We start from the raw sequence: 16910 nt of genomic DNA on the forward strand, positions 1-16910 counted from the left end.
AGTTAAAGGGAATGTCGCCCCACAGGGATCTGCCACATCCCTATGTAAATAATCATGCTCCACTAAGTCACACCAAATAAGATCAATACGTTTCCTAGGTTTTGTCCTCGAAAGCCATTACATATATATTTTCCATCATAATCCATTACCCTTTTTACTTTGCTTACTCATAAGCGATAATCGTTAGCCCAGTTCTTTCACGTTTTAAATCACGGGCTTGTTACCCGAGCTGTTCCATATGGTTATTCCCTCAGATATTCCTCTGGATTATTGGTATTTGTTGTATATGTCTCTTTAACTGTCTGCCAGTTTACATCTGCAGCCCAATTGTTTATTAAATTTTGATTGGTCGCTCTTTTTCAAGTACATTCCGAATCTTACTTTTGTCAAGGTTTTTCATATTATGTATATATGTTAACTGACAGTTTATTGTTCTAATGGTCTTTTACTCATTTACTGGTACATGAACTTCATGCCAATGCTGGTTGTCTGTCGGTTCCAAACCACAGCTCCATAGTTGTACTACACAGTACATTATTGCTTTCCCTGTTTATGTGTTACAATTATTAATTTGCTTTTGTTGTGTTGCTTGACTGTTTATGTTTAACCAACAGTTTAATCCCGCAGGTAACCTTTTACCTATTACCAAGGTCTGTTATTAAGGCAATGTTTGTCTTTTTTATCTCATTGTCTGATAGTTTAAGAATGCAGTTCCATTGTTTTACTATATGATTGCTTACTCCTGTATGGGTACATATTTTTACTTTTGTTGTTCTGCTGTACAATCTATGTTTACCTGATAGGTAAAGGGTTCAGATTGTATTTAAAATTTTACCAATACCCTTTATTCAAGCCAATATGTGTTAAATACTTTTCATATGTTGTCTGATGGTTAAGGGCAGCCCCTACATTGTTTTACAATGGGTTCATGATATCATACTACTTAACCACTACATTTTAATATTTTGCTTCGTCAGGTTCTTGTACATTTCAGGTTAATCTTATAGTTTAAAGCTGCACATTCATTTTCACCTCTTAACAGGTACCTGTACTTAGTCTTAATTCCAAAATCTGTTGTATACATCTGTTTGGTCATCTTGTTGGTTTCAGGCCGCAGCTCCATTGTATAACATATTATTGTTTACTTTCTTATCGATACAGGTAATTTTTCACCTATAACAAAGGCCAGTAATTAGGGCCATATCTGTTGTATATATCTCCTATGCATGATGGTTTAGGGCCACAGATCCATTGTTTTCCTATATTATTGCCTACTTTTTACCGTTACATCTTTTTTATATTTATTTTCGTTGCTTTGCTTTACAATTTATGTTAACCTGACAGTTTAAGGCTGCAGGTAATTTTTCATTTATTAATAAGGCTGCTGTTTAAGGCAAGTATCTGTTGCTTATATCTCCTATGTTGTCTGGCGGTTTAGTGCTCGGATCGGGGATTATACTATATTATTGATTGCCTACTCTTTTACCGGTACGTTGTCTTATTTTATGGTGTGTTGCTTTGCCGTACAATTTATGTTTACCTGACAGTTTTAGGCTGCAAGCAAACGTTTCACCTTTTAACAAGGCTGTTTATTAAAGCCATTATTTGTTGGATATATCCCCTATGTTGTATGACAGTTTAAGGCCGCAGATACATGTTGTTTGTTTTTTTCTTCATGATTGCTTACTCCTTTAAGTGGGCATCTTTACTTTTGTTGTTTTGCTGTAAAAGTTACGTTTCCCTGACAGTTAAAGGCTGCAGGTAGTCTTTCACCAGTTTTACTAGCGCTTTTACTTTATACAAATATTGGTTGTTTTATGTCTGACTGGTTAAGGTCGCAGCTCCAATTATTTACATATAGGTCTAAGTCAATTTTGTTGACAATTAGGTTAAGCAGTTCTTATTAACACTGCTTTTTTTCTGGCAGTGTTTTTCTTATGGAGCATACACATATAATTAAGTTATGCTTATTCTAGTGATCGTTGAACACCAATCCTATTGTTTTCAATTAATTTACTTCACTAGGTTTTATAATTTGTTATTAATTAGCAGATGGATGATTTAAGCCTAGGGGCTCTTAACAAATCAAAGCTTATAATGCTTATTTGTCCTTAATTTTCACATATCTGACCTTAATCGTAATGCTACGTTTATATTCATTCAGGAGCAACTACCCCCTTTTCGAATTGCGGTCCTCTCCCGTACTTCATGGGCGGCGGGGTTCCCGCTCCGGTCCCCTTTGTGGCGTGTTTTTACCACCCATTATGCCTTTCTGGAAAGAATCTGTTCTATTTTTATCTTTTTTATGGCATTTTATAATAAATGCCCGTTTTCAATCAACAATATTGTGTTTGTTCTTTCCTTCAAGTCATACGAGTCCGTCCGGTCTATGACCTTTTCATTACCACGAGGACAATACATAAATAATATTTTATGCACACATAAAAGATTTTATGTCATTGTACGATTTCTTAATTGTTGAACATTATATTGGTCCAAGCCTTATATTTAATTACTTGTGTATAACCTCAGTGTGGGGTCACATGGGCTCTTTTAACCAATCAAATTCAGTGTTGGCCATTGTGGCCCTTTGTATCCTTTTAGACTAACGAGGAATCCAATATGGTCGAAATTAACAACCCACCTCCACCCCTTCTCCGCCATAAGGTTTTGACTCCCGTACTATGTATGTTTTTACCTGTGTGTAAAACACATTTGTTTCTTATTTTACTGTTATACGCATCAAATATTTTTCTTTTATACTTATTTTGGGCGTGTTTTTCCCGCCGTCATCACATTCAAATTCTTGTTTTTGTATGTGTATATACGCGTGGCGTGTTTTTACCACCCATTATGCCTTTCTGGAAAGAATCTGTTCTATTTTTATCTTTTTTATGGCATTTTATAATAAATGCCCGTTTTCAATCAACAATATTGTGTTTGTTCTTTCCTTCAAGTCATACGAGTCCGTCCGGTCTATGACCTTTTCATTACCACGAGGACAATACATAAAAAGGCTGCGGTAGAGGTGAAAATTGTGATCCATCTTTGAATCATCAATCAAGGGGAAAATGGTAATTTGTTTGAAGAAACCTTTTCACGTTTTGGTAAATTGACAAAATTAAAAAAAGTTGCATATTCGCAAATTTTCGTTGTTGCTATGATATTTTTTAGAAAACAGTAATACTGAACATGCTCTGCAAAGCCATTATATATGCATCTTTGACGATTAAAAACTAGAAAATTATAAAGCGTTGCAACGCGAAACGATTGAATAATTTGGAGATTCTGTTGTTGTCGTTATATATTGTGACAATACGAGGATTGCTTATATAAGTATAAAAAACATCAATTATTTTATGAGCACGGATGGCCGACTGTTCTAAGCGTTGGACTTTTACTCATGGGGACAGTGGTTCGATGCCAGCTGAGGGTTCCGTCGTTTCTTTCTTTACTTTTCTTCTTGTTTATTTACCTGGAGCTTTTTAGATCCAATGTTGACATTTGTTTCAATATAAAGCATTTTATGACAATCTTCAATACATGCCAAATCTGTGTAAAGGTCTATTTAAGAGCAATGAAGTCAGACACGTATTGAGAAGTTTGGACGTTTGATAAATATACTAATTGGTTGATTGATAATGCATTTGAAAAGTGGAATGCTAGGAGCAAGAATGCTAACCATTAGCATTGATAATTACGAATCGATGATTGTAAGAATACGAGAAATAGTGTATGCATGGTTTGATTTTAATCAAGTTTATTACATTCGAAAACTAATGCCAATATTTGATTTTATAACTTTGAATTATTATGTGGTTCGTGGTTAAACGATTTATCACAAGAAGCAATCCGTACTGGTCCCCAATGGAGAGTTATAAATATTTATGAGAAACTAAAAAGTGAATTTATCCCTAAAACTATTAAATCTATTTAAATCTCATTTTTCATGCCAAACAATTCACTTATTCACAGATGGGTCGAATTGCTAAATGACTGATTAGACTGGGTATTTAAACAGAAACATTTTTTTGTCACTTTAATTTGCTTATAGTACAATACAAAGCTTCAACCGAAAATAAATATTATGAATATAATAGCTGAATTGTGTTTTCCATCAGAAATTAACTTTAATGATTAAACATCGTTTTTTTAAATAAATACAACATCACTCTTTCTCCATCAAACATAGTAATTGAAAGTTCCGTCGCTACTTATTTTACGTCCATCTTGATACACGGTTCATTGTGGCTTACTTTCAACATTATATAAACCTATCCGACGCTTGCTATTAAGATTGTAAAACACAACAGATCCAGTCAGTAAACGTTACTTTCGATTGGACGTGCAGGTGTAGATTGAATATTTCCATTTCGCTTCCGTTCTCGACTTTCGTTTCCGGTTCCAGTCAACAGATTCTGCCTAAAACTACGACTAACTTTATTGAACAGAGCATTCCGAAGTTCGTTGTTCTTCAACGCGTAAATTAATGGATTTCAAACAAAAGCAGACTTAGCGAACATTGGTGCAAAGACTGCCACAGTTGGAGACAATTTGGAAACGTCGTTAAACATCGTCCACAGAGATAACACTGCGTATGGCGACCAACCAGCAAAAAATCCCACTGAAAAAGGGCCATGTATGTTATAGGTTTGTGTGTAATGTTCATCGCCTTAGCATATTAACGAACTAACGATCGAATAAATGTATTCAAAACTTGTTTGACATTTTCACCGACATCATTTAGCTTACGAAATTACATGTTATTATAAAGCGTTCAGTTCTTATAACAGACTAATTTTAACAAGAATTATTTTACACAATAACCGTTCTTGAGCTTTACTTTGTTTTATGGTCATAAAAAATGATATTGGTGCTGTTTTATTTTCTTGATATGGTTCTTCAGAGTGCTGGTTAGCTGCTGTTCTTAAGAATATTTATTCTCTTAATCTGATTCGGAGACTGACATTTTGCTTTCGAAGACTGGATTCAATCGCTGAATCTTTGTAGAAATCAAAGATTCCACTTCGCTGCCACCATAAATTATGTCACGAGCCGAGCGGTAGCTGTGATTTTTCTTTAATTTTTCCAAACTTGAAGCTTTTGTTCAAGTTTAACATAGAACTAAAATGAACTCCGATAAACAGTAAACGTCGTAAAAGAATAACATTTTGCCTATTCAGTTGTTTTAAAATTGTCAAAAAATATAAACTCAAGATTAATAACATTTCCAGAATTTCATTCATAACAAATAAATTAATAACAACTTTCAATATATATATTAATTAACAGACAGATTATTTCTAGACTCTTATCATTACAATACAGCAATATATATGTATCATGTTGAGTATTTGCACTCTCTGTTTTATAATGTCCTAAAAAGATGATAAATGCAATTTATAAAATTCAGTCTTAATTTTAATAGCTAAGTCTTATTGAAAACTGTATTTAAAATGCTTATATAAGAAAAATAAAATAGGTCTCACACCAAGGAAAACAAAGTTCAGAGTCCTCGAATGACAAATTTTAGTGCCTTATATACTGTCCAGAAGCGCATAAACAGCATTGTGCAATATAAACATAAAAGCGCACATATGAAATGTGCACAAAAAGCGCACAAACAACGCTCAGTAATGCGCGCAAGAGTGCACAATAGAATTTTAGCGTTCTTGACACGGTAAATGTCACTCATCTTTAAATGATATTTCTGACGATATTACAATTAAACAATAGTCAAATACATATCAATTAAATAAATAAATCATTTCTAAAGACGACTATTACCTTGTTATAAAATAATTGTGGTTGATTATGAGTATTTAACAAATTATTTCATATGACTAAACTGTAAAAAATACTGTAGCTAGTGTTAACTACCTAGAGTGCACTTATGTCAGCATCAGGAAATCAACTTCCTGTTTATCCAAAATGGCTGCCATATTGATAAAATTATAAAATTCATAATGATCAGTGAACATATTTGGTAACAAAACCCATTTATTGAAATATTATAGCTAGATAATAATAGAGTCATAACTCAGTCATAATTGACCTTTCGACAGCCGATTGATTGACAGGCTTATTAACCAATCAGATTACTGCATAGATTAGGCCCGTTTCTATCCGCCATTTTGTCCGTCAAACTCGCCGTTGTTTGTCACATAAGCTTATACGTAATGCTGTGTTTTAAACAAAGAAAATGGTTAAAAGGTGCTGTTATGGCACTTGTTATTCAGACACAATGTATCCAGAACGGTTAAAAGATGGAACTACGTTTTTTCCGTTCCATTAACCGGGTACTAATCTTAAAAAATGCAAACGTTGGATTCGTCTTTGTAGTCGTCTCAACGAACAGCTTAATCTCAACATATTAAGCTATCGCCCGAAAGCAAAACACCTCGACGTTTGTTCTAAGGTCGTCATAATAAGATACTACGCGAAAATAGAATATGTAAGTTTTGCACCGGACACGCTATAGAAAACGAGTATCACTTTTTACTTGTTTTTCCTCTATATAGAGAAATTAGAAAGGAACATTTAAAACCATATTTTCAAAGGTGGCTAACGTTAAATAAATTTGACATTCTAATGCAGTCGGCTAATAAAAAAATATTCTAAACTTTGCTAACTAGATTATTAATGCTAATGAAATGCGTAATAATAAAGACAATCAGTTATAATTTTTAATAATATCACATAAAATAGAGCATTTTTATTTCTTTCGGTTTAAATCTTCCGAATTTAATGTAGCTAGTTGTATATCGTTAAAAGTTAAGAAACTATTTTAAAATGCGCATGTAATTATCAATAGTTGCCAATAAATGTCATTTTACACCATATGTGGGCTTTCTACTAATCCGTTATCAAAACAGATGCCGCAAACTGTGAATGACCCTTGACACTTTGATAGCCAGTCTGATTAGCGAGTTTTTTTTTGTACATGAAAATTCTTTCAACTTCTTATATTTTAAACATTGCAAAAAATAGTTTAAGAGGAAATTAATAATATATTGTGTATGTTACTTTTTTGACGACATTGACTATGTTACACGATTATAACAATGCTCATGGGTCATTTTGACCAAACGCATTATAGATATGTGTTATATCGGATTTCAATATAACGTTCTTTGTCTTCTTATATAATAAATTTACTTACCTTTGCCACATTTGCAATATTGCCATCGGTTGCAAAATTAACGGCTTTTAATTAAAAAACTGAAACATCTATTACTCAATGAAAAGTATTGTGACAAACGACAATGCATACTGTATGTGATAATTTGCGATAATTGGCCGACTTTGACTATAGATTAACGACTTTTAAGTAGACTTATAAAAAAGTTATGACTATTTCATAGATATGATAATTATATTCAGCATAACTATTCAATGATAATAAAAATATTGTATGGCCTTTCTGGTATACCATGAGGCGTTTTTGGTTCACTGATGCGGACTTTTTGGGAAGCCTTTTTGGTAAACGGCCTTTCTGGTACTATATCTTTGAGGTGAGCTAAACACCTATTTAATACATTACATTTAACACATTTTAAATAAAACATGATAGCAATAGAAACATTTCATGTAATTTGGGCCGAAATCTTTGTGAATATATTCCAACGTACCGATTCGCGTAGCCAGTTTTATGACGGACTTCGGCGGAGTGACCTCCCTTGAAATCGGGGGGCGTGGCTTCACTCTCGCTGTCGAAAGGTCAATTGATTCATACTAAATGAATTTTCAGTGCAGCGCTATTGGGAACGGAGCTCTTAAGTTTTTTGCCACGTTGCAGATCGTGTTGTGATCAAGACTTTTGCAACACCAATTGCATACACCATCAGGCCATAGGAATAATTGGTAAACAACAATATTTTTCTAGGAAACAATGATTTAACACCGGATAGTTAAGCTTCGTGGATACTACATTAGGAAAGAAAATTTGCTTCACAAATTCCTTCAGATTATAAAAGCTAATTAGTTTAATGCAACAAAAACAAAAACACAATTATTCAGCACCAACGTGTTAAAAAGCATATAGCCCACCAGTATGTTATGCGAATAAACACCCAAATTAACAATCAATTTTAGATTTGGAGCTTCAAAATTACATTTGAGAGTTTAAACAGTAACAAAATAATGTTGCAAGATGTGTGTAACAATGGTATTTCAGCAACAAATGCACAACAAGAAAAGAACTGCGTTCGGATACAACATCATTCGTTGTTCATACATTTTGATGACTCGAAAAGGATTTTTTATTATTAAATGGAACATACAAATCAATTAATTGAACGTTATTATATTCCTGAGATACTTGTATATGTATGTTCGTTTTCATATTATGTTAGTTTAATTAGAATTTAAGTATTTCTACGTTGATAAATAATACCGCAATAATATATGTTGATATTTTATTTCAGGCTGACACGACGACCATCTGTAAAAGCATTACGAATCTTTCTTTACTGTGCGTTTACACAGAGAATACTAGGTTAGCGTTGAATACAGAGAAGTTTATGTTGCGAGTCTTAACACGCCGGGAGCGCGAGCCTTGGCGAGCGCTTTCGGTGTTTGAGCCGAGCAACATAAACTTCTCTGTATTCAACGCTAATCCTAGTATTCTATTTATCCCATTTGATTTTTTTTAACGTGACTTTAAACATAAATAGATCTAATAACCTTAACAATAATTTTAATTCAGTCTTAAAAGCGCTTAAAATCTAACGAATGTAACCATGCATAGTGATATAAATTTGTTTGTTCTGATACGCAAAATAGTCTTAAAAAAATTCACACACAAACGGTAAAACAAGTAAATATATCACCATATGACTCGATTCAATTTAACGCAGTATCCGAATTGTAACACATTACGACCGCAAAAAGAAGATTTTACTTCACTATAATTCATTTTATTTTCGAAAGAAAATGATCAAAATCCAATATGGCGGCGATTGTCTCCTGACAAAATGATGTCGATGTCAACATACATGTACACCGTCGACGACCTTGACAATTTCGACGAGTAAACAGACAATTGCAGCGACTGACACTTTATTTGACCTAATATACAGGGCAATATGTTTTCCGACTTCGGACGACGAATTTAAGTACGCGCAGAACGTGTTTTTATATAATGTTATGGGTATGCCGTGTGTGATCCGATGCATCAATGGCGTCCATGTTAAAATCATTTTCCCGAGAACAGGGAACGACAAAAGTACAAAAAAAGCGAAACACATTCGAACTAGTATCTTACCTTTAATTATCCTTTAAAATCCATCTAATAATCCATTTAACTCAATAATTGACGATTTTGCATCTAGGGTCTTTAGACCCTTATGCCATCCTATCACTATATTCGAATGAGTTTACGAACTCAATAAACTTTCTTCTTCGTTACACGCTACGTCATGTACTACTCTACATTACTGCTGTTAAAATGAACCGGAGCAGTTATATCAAATAATAGCCGTTGGTAAACTCTGTTGCATTTGCAGATTTCTGCATACAAACATAATTATGTTTAAACTTGCACAATTTTTTATTGTCTATTGTAAATGCGCTTATTGTACAAGAAAATAATTTAATATATAAATACACAAAGAATGAAAACATTCCATTACAAAACAAATAAATGAGTGGATAATACCCGTGTACAAAACGGGACGTTTCGACCTTCAGTGTGGTGCTATTTTTACCATCTTATACTTGACACAGCTCTATGCCTTACGTGAATTAAATCGGAAAGCAAATATTGCAGATTATTTATGAATTGTGCGATATTTGTATGGCTTGTTGTACATTCTTAAATGTCAAAAGTATATGCATGGGTTATAAACAATGCACATTACACAAAATAAGGAAAATGTGATAAATTGACAATTCAAATATGTCGACATACAGTACATGTACATGTAAAATAAGTCGCGTTTATAATAAATCGTCAATTTTTTTGGGGGAAAATTATGCAATAAGTGTCATTTTCAGCTGATTCATCATTATACGGATGGCGAAAAATTATGTCATATGACTAGATTTACAGGTTGAAGGTCGTATAATTTTGAAGCTTAAGTTTTCTCGACTTTATTTCTTATGAAAAATCATTCAGTGGTAAAGTTAAAAATAGTCCATTCACGCGACAGGTATATCCCACAGTGTTGAATACAGGCTAGTATATTTCATAAGGTGTTATACCGTCAATGGCGCGTTGAAAAGGGGATAAAATGTGCAAACGTGCATATGGAGATTAAATATACAGCAATGACAGTTTTTTAATATATACACATATTATATATGTTCACTTCAACTATTTGTCATCATTTTTAATTGTTGCGTTACACATAGGTCTTATCATTATGAATGCTTCGAAACACAATAATATTACCTATATTTTAAACAATGTTCTGTGCAGATGTGTTAAACTGCCTCATTGATACAATTGTTGGTTCTATATCAAATACGAGTAAACGTGTCGGTATCAGCGTAAACTTGGTCTGTGTCTTGTTCTGTGAAAATTGGGCAAACTGCATGTGCGTACAGTGTCGTCTCAGATTAGCCTGTGCAGTCCGCACAGGGTAATCAGGGACGACACTTTCCGCCTTAATGGTATTTTTCGTTTATAGGAAGTCCCTTTTTACCGAAAATTTAGTTTAAGTGCAAAGTGTCATCCTTGATTAGCCTGTGTGGACTGCAAAGGCTAATCGGGAACGACACTTTACGCACATGAATTATGCCCAGTTTTCTCAGAACAAGACACTTTTGAATTTCGTTGAAGTAAACAATATTTCAATAAAGCTACGACTATGAGATAGTTCATAAATTGTATTTAACATTCCGCTATCATATTCATATAGTGGTTAAAAATTGACAAAATAAGATTTTGGTATTACAATCGTATACGTTTTAATACTCGCTTTATTCGGTACCTATATTTGAGGTATGTGATCACCCTTCGTTTCCTACTGGACCTGAGTATCACAAAGTACTTGGCATTATATAGATTTTTTTTAGCGATAACCAATACGTTATTACTGACATAAATGTAAGGAAAGTTTAAATATTATGTGGTTTAATCGTTTCTCCATTTTACAAAAGGTAGTGATCGATTTATAACGATAAATGATATTATATTAAATAACGAAACATTTAAAATGCCGGCAATTTATAGCCATCAAACAAACATATCGACTGTACTATCTAATTTATTTGTTTTAGTCTAAGCTCGCTAAATGAACATTCTTTGAAATATTCCTAGAATAAACGATTGCATAATATCATATAAAGTAAGTTCCATCAGGTCATTTTTAGATTTCTGTCCAGTTCAACTAATTAAGAATATTTAGAATTGGATTTACACACGAAATTATTTTACACGGCGGTGACAAGTTTCTGTAAGAACTGTCACTGTACATATCAAACGCAAAAGGTTCGATTTCGAGTCAAACGCTAAATCAACGTGCCTCCACGCCTAGTGCATTCAATAATACCGTTGCATCTGTGCGTATATAGAAATAGATTAATAGCTGAATCAAGAAATTTTAAATAAATCATGTAAATAACGAAATGCGGCCGGAATGACACATGATCGTCATGGTTATAACACTTAGAACCCTAACCATTTTCCTTGTAATGCTCCGCAAGGTATTATAATAAAAAATGCCAATGTGAATGTTATAACCAAGTACATATGCATTGTCTGTACCTTTGTAAAGCATTATTAATGTATAAAATCACATAAAGGCAGCATTTCCCAGATGTATATACGAATATCTATCAGATACCTCAGTTTAAATGAATGGTCAGTTAAACGCTGGTATAGGTCGTCATGACTGCTATGCTTTAAGCTCAGGGTGAGCATCATTCGTCGTCTGTCGTCCGTAGGCTGTACATCTGAACTTCATCCGATCCTAAATCTCTGCGGACATGTTAACAACACTTCACAGGAATGATCATTGGCTGTCCTTCTTTGAAACTTATCCAAACAGTTCCGTTTAGGTGCATATGAAGGTCACTTTAGCTTACAAATAATAGTCCAGTACTACTTTTGTACAAATTATGCCACTTGAGACAAACATTGGCCACGCCCTAGGGGTCCTATGCAGGATTTTCCCAAGGGTCCTTAAGCACAGGGGAACACATGTTCCAGAATTTACATATCAGTTGTAAACATGTGCCAGAATTTTCAAAACAGGGACAACCCTGAGTTGAAATATCTAAATGCTATACATGTATTGTATGTGCCTTTTTGAGCTTGTTTGAGCTCTAAAAATATATAGAAAGTATTTTTACATAAACAGCGAGTTATGAGGCACTAGTACAAGAACTATAAAGATAACCTCAAATTGTTCAATAAAATATGTATTTTTAAAAACGAGCGCACAATATTTGAAGCAATAAGGAACGAGTGTAAGACATCCACGTCCTTTTTGCGTGATTAGTCTGAATTCAGCATATCAGTTGTAACTAACTAAGAACATATGTATGTGATGCATATACGAACAAAACAACGGAAAGGCCATGTGGTTTATTAATTTACACACAATACTCATTTTTAAACAAATAATTCGCATAACTTTGCTTATTGCACATGCCAAGAAGAACACATTGCAGATCAGAACCGAAGTTTTATTTCACAGTACATGTGTTTCGTGTATTGTTGAAAACGCCATATGTATGACACTGTTCTCCATTTAAGATAATTATAGCTAGCTATTATTAATTTAGATGGATTAAAATACTTTAAAATAATATTTCATGTAAAATAAACCTCTCTTAGAAAGGAAATGCCGTTTATTTGGCATCGCCAAATAGCCAATCAATGAAAAATATTTTAACAGTCGAAAAAAAATATGTGCATCTATTAACATCGATGTTTATTCTTGTACATGTAAAAAACATGTAAATTGTCATTATTCGTATAAACCCAATCGACTATAAAGTCTTATTATATAAGAATGATTAAGTACTGAAGAAAAACATGTACGTTATAATAAGAATCACTGCGAACATGTTTTATTTATAATTTTATACTAGTAAGTGTTGAAGTTTGTTATTGCACAAAACTAGTGATAAAACGTCTGTTTCAATTTGAAATGACTCGCTAAAATGTACAGTGTAGCAGTTTCTTTTTTTAACCGACCTGTGCACAACAAGGTGAGCTCAGTGTGAGTTTTTTTAGCACATTTTGCCATGCTTCTTGGTAGGGTAAACGTCCGTCGTGCACTTTCCAAAAATGTTGCATTTGAACATCATTTCATATTTCATAAACCGCTAAGCATACATAAACACAAACGCAATGTAATAATCCTTCGGTTGAACCTTTTCCATAGTTATTCAAATAGAAAAAAACTGTGGAAAACTGTTGATAAATATATGAGCATGTTTCGCGTGAAACATTCCAAGATATGTGAAGACATACTAAAATGTCGTTTTAGAAGCAAACACCTGTTTGTATAAAGTTTAATAAAATGTTGTGGAAAATGGTACAAGGAGGCATGGTACACAAATTGTAGAAAGGGGACTCAAAACTCGTTTAAATAGTTATTATTTCTGGCATTCCCAAGTATGTATTTACTCGTACAAGAGATACTAATATGTGTTAATGCCAGAGACTTATACCAGAAATCAAAACACAGGAGAACTAATGCTTATTTTTGAAAAAGTAGGCATCAATAAGAAGCCATTTGGCATACCACTTTCATATGAAAATGTCTTTAGTAATGATGGTTTAAATAAGGGATAATTGAAAAAACTCATGATAATACTCAATATAAACGTTACATGTTTTGTTGTAATATCGGAACCCTGAATTATTATGCTAACACTGTTCACTGATTAGGTTTCAAATGGTTGTCCTATTAAAATTTTAAAACAGACCAAATAGGGCGAAGTGAATTAGTACGAGCACGAAACTGATAAGGCAACCTTTTTTACACAGTTGGTTTAATTAAGTTAAAGCACTGAACATGTGCATCGAAAGTAAGCTAACCTTTCATAACAAAAATGCATTAAAACATTTCTAATCGAAATACTAAATTGGAGTAGTGCAAACACGAACCGGGTTTACATTATGTACACTGTCTCGAATACATAGCATCCAGCATAAAGTATTTAAAAAACTGAAACGAAGTAGTTACATACCCTGTATATTAACTGTAAAAAACTGTCACCAAAAGTTTAATCTTTCTAGATCAGTAAGGATTCGAAGTTTTAACCCGTTTTTTGTTCAATGAAACCCAATACGTGTCATACTTACAGTTTTATAAACTTGCATTTTACATATTGCTTAAAACTAAAAACAACAGCAAAAACGCGCATATAACATGAATTGTATTACCCAGTGGTTATGATAATGAAACAACAAAAATTAAATCAGCCTCGTCACAAAATGTTTTATTACGGCAACATTTGATTAGATCTGTACGTCGAACAAGTCATATATATCAGGCTGGAGAATGAAAATCGCCTCGTATTTGCCGAAACTTAAACAAACCTATTTTATCTAGAAAATTCTGAGGTAACTTGCATTTTCTTTTTTATTCGTAAACGCCGGACTAACGAAAGTTACCATAAATTGTACACGCTATGCAATATGCTAATTTTCTCATGATGTAAAAATCATAAAGATATTTGGTACTTTGAAGAATCATCCCGGACATAGAAATTGAATCGAGCAGGAGCTAGTTCGAATTGTTTGACAGACACGTACCGGTGCAAATTGAGCCGTACTTCTTCTCGAATGTGCTTAACGAAACATAATTATGGAATTTAACTTTATCAAGAGCCAATAACATTTAAAATAAATTTCCCTAAATTCGGCCTGAACGAATAACGGGAATTATCGCATTTGTTAACTAAGCAAAAAAAAAATTTGTCTCGAGTTTCAACAGCGGTCAATTATAATATGAAAGTGATTGACTACCTTTGTTGTGCAGAAAAGCGGAAAGCGTTTGGTGATAATTGTTCTAATTTTCATCACATGATATCAGAGGGCTAAATAGTGTTTATGTAAATCTTAGAATTTTGGAATCTCACGGGTTCGATTCCCGCGAAAGCCTAACTTTTTGGTCACCTCTTTTGCTATAAAACTTATTTATAATTTTCAAAATAGTAAAAAGTTGTTAATAAATACATTAAATGACATTTAAAGAATGTAAAAATGTGAATAAAATCGTTAGTTTTCAAGACGAAATTCTTCGTGTCTCATAATTTTTAGACAACGTGTTTTAAATTCCAAGGGTTGGTGAGTATTTCCCTCCTGATATGTGCAGTTACCATGCAAACAAAGTGTTTATTCCGATATGTCTTTAATAATGGCATACCCAAAGTTATTTAATATTTATACCAACGTTTGTACAGTTAAACTATTCTATAAATGTTTTATGATTATCCATACGTAGATGAGAAATATCAACAGATAGGTGTGAACTATTTCGGGTCCGATTTATTCCGTTGCAAATGATATACTACATGTTATTTATACTTGTACGCAGTTTATGAAAGTGGTATATAAAAAACGATTTTTTAAATAAATGCATGAAACATCTTAAACCCTCAATTGAAGTATGGTTATGGCATATTTATTTGTGCAAACGCGGTTAACTTGCAAGTGAAGAAGGAACTTCAAATGTATGCGGTGAAACTAAACTTGTTTTATATTTTTTGATCAATGATATATGAAAAAAAATTCTTATGCACAACTTTGTATTTTAATTCGGTCCTTTTTCAGAACTATTTTTAAAACGAGCGACTCGAGATGGGTGATATAACAACACTTGTGCGCTTCTATTGTGTATGTTACATCTCATTTGCTACCAGGAATACACCGGAAATGTTGGTACTACGGTGCTGTTCACGATTATTTGGAATGGAATATATTAAGCATATTATGCATTTGTTAATTTATAACAAGATGGACCTTATATTTTCATTGCAATGTTCACATTTTTTCCCCGTAAACATATATGTTGTATTAGAAATGTTGTTGTTGTTGTATTATAAGCCGTACATTTTACACCTGAAGTCGCTCAAGCTGGCTATAAGCCGCGTTAAAATTACCTTTTTTGTATACAGTTTTATTAAAACAATATTAAATATTACAATTTATTATGATTTCCCTTGTTTATGATCCACAGAAAATTAATATATAATTGGAAATTATTCAAGTAATTAAATAGTGTTCTTTTCTTGTGTACACTACCTAACAATTCCTGAATGTTCCTTCATTCTGAGATCCACGCAACATACTGCCATTTATTAATTATCGACAAATACGCCGAGATTATTAATAAGCACGCGTGGCAATTATTATGATTCCCAAACTGCTTTATAATATTGTGCATCAAACGGTTTAACACGTTTTATAGAACACACAACTGTTGCGGTCAAACTATTGATTGTGTTTGTTTTCTCATTACTCGTTCATATGTTCAAAAAATAAAGTTAAAATAACGACCTTTTAAAAAGGGGCTTATCTCCGCTTGCGAGTGAATTAGCGCTAATCCCCTGTTTATCAGGGACAAGTAAACACATCTGCTCTTTTGAGGAAAAGTGCCATAAGGGCCCTTTCATAAGAGAAAAATGTGGGCCCATATTAAAAACAAATCCAAACTCGACAGCCAGCTGTCTTTGCTAAAACTTCTGTGTAAATATATAAGAGTGTTTGCATTACATAAATGTTTCACTCAACACTTGCTGCTTCCCTTCGACAAGTTGTTTTTGTCGTATGTATATATGTAATATAAAGATAAATCATTGACACAGACATGTATGAATTGTGTCAACTTAGTACATAACCGAACTTTGAAACACCAAATCTATATCCCTCCACTTTTCAAAGGGGGGGGGGGGATATCAACGTATTATACAGAAGACCTATTACTTCTGTAAAACATTAATTAGCT

The 16910-nt window shown here is 33.2% G+C and overlaps 1 protein-coding gene across 1 annotated transcript in view; it reads left to right on the forward strand.

Annotated features, from left to right (window-relative positions):
• LOC127865239 (E3 ubiquitin-protein ligase RNF185-like) overlaps positions 1-16910 on the forward strand; it is a 422044-nt gene that overhangs the window by 152936 nt on the left and 252198 nt on the right. The gene's annotated exons all lie outside the window — the stretch shown is intronic.

This window comes from Dreissena polymorpha, chromosome 1 (genome assembly GCF_020536995.1).
Source record: "Dreissena polymorpha isolate Duluth1 chromosome 1, UMN_Dpol_1.0, whole genome shotgun sequence".
In the NCBI taxonomy this organism is placed as follows: Eukaryota; Metazoa; Mollusca; class Bivalvia; order Myida; family Dreissenidae; genus Dreissena; species Dreissena polymorpha.